The sequence below is a fragment of the Berghia stephanieae genome, chromosome 5 (assembly GCF_034508935.2).
Source record: "Berghia stephanieae isolate SIO BIC M18660-M18661 chromosome 5, UCSD_Bste_1.3, whole genome shotgun sequence".
NCBI lineage: Eukaryota > Metazoa > Mollusca > Gastropoda > Nudibranchia > Aeolidiidae > Berghia > Berghia stephanieae.
In genome coordinates this window covers 8321649-8326648 of record NC_088364.1, presented here as the reverse complement: position 1 = coordinate 8326648, position 5000 = coordinate 8321649, and the positions used below count along the sequence as shown (strand labels likewise).

General features: G+C 37.6%; 1 protein-coding gene across 2 annotated transcripts in view; it reads left to right on the top strand.

The window, feature by feature from the left end:
- Nucleotides 1-5000, top strand: part of LOC144972337 (uncharacterized) — a 229826-nt gene that overhangs the window by 7217 nt on the left and 217609 nt on the right. The window contains exon 1 of one of the 2 annotated variants that reach the window (XM_078913434.1): nucleotides 2156-2325. The exons of the other annotated variant lie outside the window; for it this stretch is intronic. The gene's annotated coding sequence lies outside the window, so the exon portion shown is untranslated. Of the gene's footprint in view, nucleotides 1-2155; nucleotides 2326-5000 lie in introns of those variants that run through there. 2 annotated transcript variants of the gene reach the window in all.

The window sequence follows — 5000 nt, the reverse complement described above, 5'->3', positions numbered from 1 at the left end:
TAGTGATTTCTACTATTCGCAGTAGTACTGCGAATAGTAGATGTCACTCATTCCAGTTATTTGCAGTAGTACTGCAAATGCTTTGTTCGGGTTAAGTCTGTATTTGCAGTAGTTGCCTCCAAGCCTAGAGCTTTATTATATAGATAGTATGCGCTTGGCTAAGAAGCTCACAACATTGCCATCCGGAAGTATAACGGACCAACACACAAAACTGTGTGTATCCATGAACGTTTATAGACGGGTTAATACAGCTCAGTGAGCTTTAGTCATGAACGCGGATGGCAAAAAACAATAACCAAGACCTGAGTGACGTCATCTTCGAACTATCTTATAGTTTACCAATCACTGTCATTGTTTACATTATGACGACTGTCCGAGAGGCGTGGTTACCTATGTGTCTATTGTTTATAAACAACCAAATATGTTTGTCCGAGCACGTTTGAAGGCATGTCACAATTTCCATGTTTTGATTGGTCAAAATTCTGCTGACATGCTGTTTAAAAAATAACAAAGAGCTGAGTGACGTCAAATTTGAATTTCTTCTCTTGATAGAACGAAGTTAGCGTCACTCAGAAACAGTGATACCTGCCAGAAATGCCAGGCAGCCCCAGAGACCAGCGATCACATCGTCCTCCACTGCCCAGTCACCAAACTTGAAGGTGGCTACGAAACCATCCTTAGGGCGGAGGAAGACTTTTAAAGGTGGGTTGACGAAATAAATTTGGAGGTGTAGCCATACGCTACTACTACTCCTACTAGCGTCACTCGGGTCTTTGTTATTGTTTTTTGACTTGACCTGGTCTACCCGTGTTAATGAGAAATTCTCACTAAACTATATTAACCGGACTATAGATAGTATTCGCTTGGCTTAGAAGCTCATAACATTGCTATCCTGAAGTATAACGGACCAAAACACAAAACTGTGTGTATCCATGAACGTTTATAGTCGGGTTAATACAGTTTAGTGAGAATCGCTCACAAACGCGGATGGCAAATTACAATAACAAAGACCTGAGTGACGTCATCTTCGAACTGTCTATAGGTTACTCATCGTCGTGTGTGCTGGTCCTTTATATTTCCGGATGGCAATGTTGTGAGTTTCTTAGCCAAACGCATATCTATTGATGTTTTGCATTTAGTTAAATGGATCTTAAATACCGACGCACAAAAATATGTGTAACTTTAAACGTTTGTTTAAACGATTAATGGGAGCGATCTTTATTCAGGTTTTTGCCCAACCAAGTCATCAATCATATGATTTGTTGATGTCCAACGATTGGATATTCCTTAACTAATGTTAACACGCTGCTTTGTTTACAAAATTTATAAACATACCCATGTGTCAAGTTGAGTAAAATGACCAATCGTGATGTTAAATATTTTAAAAATCTGTGAACACTTTTCACTAAGTTGGTCACTTGGAGAACATTTTGCAATGTGACCAATGACCTCGAGCACATGGAAAGTTAAATAGAGATCATGCCCATTTACTTTATAGTGAGAACTACTCATCAAAATGTCGGACTAAAAACAATAACAAAGAGCTGAGTGAGGTTCAATAGGATTCAATAGTCGTAACGTCACTTCCTTCCTAATGACGCATGGTAACTAAGTAACACTGGCTCTAAACTATCGGAACAATGGCGGACGCCCGTATGAAATATTTCTCCGGCGAGCATAAAGGGTATCCAGAGAAAAAAAACAAACACATAAATTTGATCATGTTTTGACTTTTACACATTCTGATCACAAGGCATATGAAAAGTTCTAGCCAGCATGAAAAATAAAAAGTAATGATTTTCTTTGTTTAGAACCAAGATGTCCGCCGTTGCCATGCGCCGTGACATCAGACTATTGAATCGTATTCTTTCCTTCTCTTCACTCTTTTTGATATGTAATCACTCACACAATGTGTTACCAATCAACTTTATCTTACTACACACTCCTTCCAAATATTACACACCTTGCTGGTGCTCTTCTCGATAACAACAGCTACGAAACTACGGGGAATAGAACATTATAATAAAATATTTTATATATAGATAGTATGCAGATGACGTCACTCAGGCCTTTGTTATTGTTTTTGCCATCCGCGTTTGTGAGTTGTTCTCACTAAACTGTATTAACCAGATTATAAAAGGTCATGGTTACACAGAGTTTGTGTGTTGGTCCGTTATACTTCCGGATGGCAATGTTGTGAACTCCTTGGCCAAGCGCATTCTATCTATAGTGAAGGCCTAAAAATGTAGGATTTTATTCTGTGTCAAGAGAAAGTTTCTGGACTCAAAACCGGATTTTGTGTGAAATTTCCTGGAATTCCAAAATGCAAGTATTTTTTATGACACTAGATAGATAAAAAAAAATTCTGAATCAATTTCACGTTTTGAATGTTATGGAGTTGTCTATGTGGATGGCGGGTCTTTCTACAAGTTCCTTCCTAGCAGTTAAGGGCAAAAGTCCCATTTGAAAAAAAATAATTAAAAAGCCCCCCCCCCCCCCCCCCTGTCCCGAACTCCCATGCCCATTGATATACATGTTATAATAGTAAGTAATAAATAAATAACAATAGGTAAAATTATATAACAAAGCGAAGCCAGTGCTAGGAGCGTGTGTGAAAACAGCCTGTGGATGAAATGAGTATGGGTCTCATTGCAGAATGTGCTAAAAAATGACCTACTGAATAAAAGTGTCCACAGTTTTCGAAATATCCAGCGACACAGTAGGTTTTTTTATATGTTTGGCCTACTGACAAGTTTACAACTTTTATATATACAAAGTAGCGTGTTAACATTTATTATTAAGAAATGTTCAACAGCATCAAGTCATGTGATCGATGACTCTCGGTGGGGCGAAAACTTGAATACAGATCGCTCCCATGAGACACAAGACACAGCTTTTCACATCTTGATTTATGTCAGAGAGTTGCCTGTTTAAAACTGGAAAAGTGACAAATACTTTCATAATTAAGGTAGGCTATCACAATGAAATCAAAACCAAGAAAAAAAAAAAACAAAAAAAAAAAACAAAACAAAACAAAAGCAAACAAAAACAAAAGCAAAACAAAACAAAAACAACAAACAGACAACCCCTCCTCCCTTAAGCAAACAAACAAACAAACAAACAAACAAAATCAAAACCCTGATTAGCCAGGGGGTGTAACGAACAAAATCGAGGCACATTCCGGCTCGTTGCATGGACCTTATGTCGATTCGTGCACACTGAACTTACCAAAATTGGAAGGACTTCCGTTATATCACAGCACTTTTATTATATTAATACTAGCTATTAGGGATTTTCAATGGGTACGATCTATATTCCATGTCCATGTGCTCGAGGTCATTGGTCACATTGCAAAACGTGCTCAAAATGACCTACATTGTGAAAAGTGTTCACAGTTTTTAAAATATCTAACATCACGATTGGTCATTTCATTCAGCTTGACACATGTGTATGTTTACAAATTCCATAAACAAAGCAGCGTGTTAAGTTATACCCAATCGTTGGACCTCAACAAATCATGTGATTGATGACTCGGTTGGACGAAAACATGAATATAGATCGGTCCCATTAGTTGCAGTGTCCATTAAATATTATGATTTAAGATAAATTTAAGTTTTATAAGTAAGGAGTGATTTTTCTATTTTCAAAAACAAATTGCTGAGTTGGTTGTCGTTTTCGACTCCGACCGACGCCATTATTACTTACTATACTGTGTTTCCCATCAGTTTCGATTGGCAAATGATGGCAAAGGTTATTGGCCGGGGGGGGGGGGGGGGGTAGGTCGGAGGGTTCCCCCACCCCTCCTCTCCCCTATAAAAGAAAAAAAGGGGGGAGGGGTCGGGGTCACTCCCCGATAATAATAGGAAAATCCCCTCTTTAGGCGTGCTGTGGAACTACGGAAGTCCTTCCCCAAAATTCAAGTTCGTAATGGTGGGTCAAGCGATTAGATTATACATAACCCATTTACTCCTGAGTTGGTATTTAGAAATAAAATCCGTCGACCTTGGAATTGACTTATGGGTATCTTATCCAGTTATCCCTAGAGAGACACTTATTCAAAACTTTTAACCAGAAAACCCGTCCTTCAAATATCGATCTATTTAAATCTTCACCCCCCCCACAAAAAAACCCACAAAAATAACAAAACAAAACAAACAAAACAAACTAAACAACCCCCCCCCCCCCCCACCCCCCCCAAAAAAAAACAAAAAAAACAAACAAAACAAAAAAACTACCAAAAAAAAAAAAAAAAAAAAAAAAAAAAAAAAACCCAAAAAACAACAAAAATAAAAACACTATCAAAGGTGGGCCTTTAAGGAAGAACTCGCAAGGTCCCAGGTTTGAGAATTTTTGGCAAGATGAGGGTTCTTTTAAATCGATCGATATAATTCGAAGGACGAGTTTTCTGGCCAAATTTTTTAATCCGTGTCTTCTCTCCATCCAGAGTACGACAGTAAACTGTTTAAGATCGAGTGGAGCGGATGTTGTGATAGATTCTAGTCTCCTTTTCAACCAAAGCATTCATCGGATGTTTTTCCGCAAGTTCCTGGCACTGGCTTCACGTTGTTATTTCATATTATCTATTATCATTTTTTGTTAAAATATTTATTATTATAATAATATTTATATCAACATAAAGGATAGGGAATGGCCGATGTGTGCGTATATGCAGGTCTGACATCCGAGAACCCACTTATGGGCCTTGTTTGACATTGTTGAAATGGATACTATTATTTTGCGTCATGTTTTTGGAGATTTCCATTACAACAGTGAGCCAGCCAGCCCATAAGGAATTGTGTTGTTGAAAATATAGATGAATGAAGAATTTATTGTATTACTTTCCTTTGTTTACAAAATTATAATTTGCCTTTATTCTGAACTGTTTGGACTGCAATGTTGTTGACTTTTGGCTTTTGATTTTTGATAAAAAAGAAGTGAAGACGAACGAACACATGAGGCATTTCGGTGTTATTTTATCTTATCTTATTGACTTTTGACTT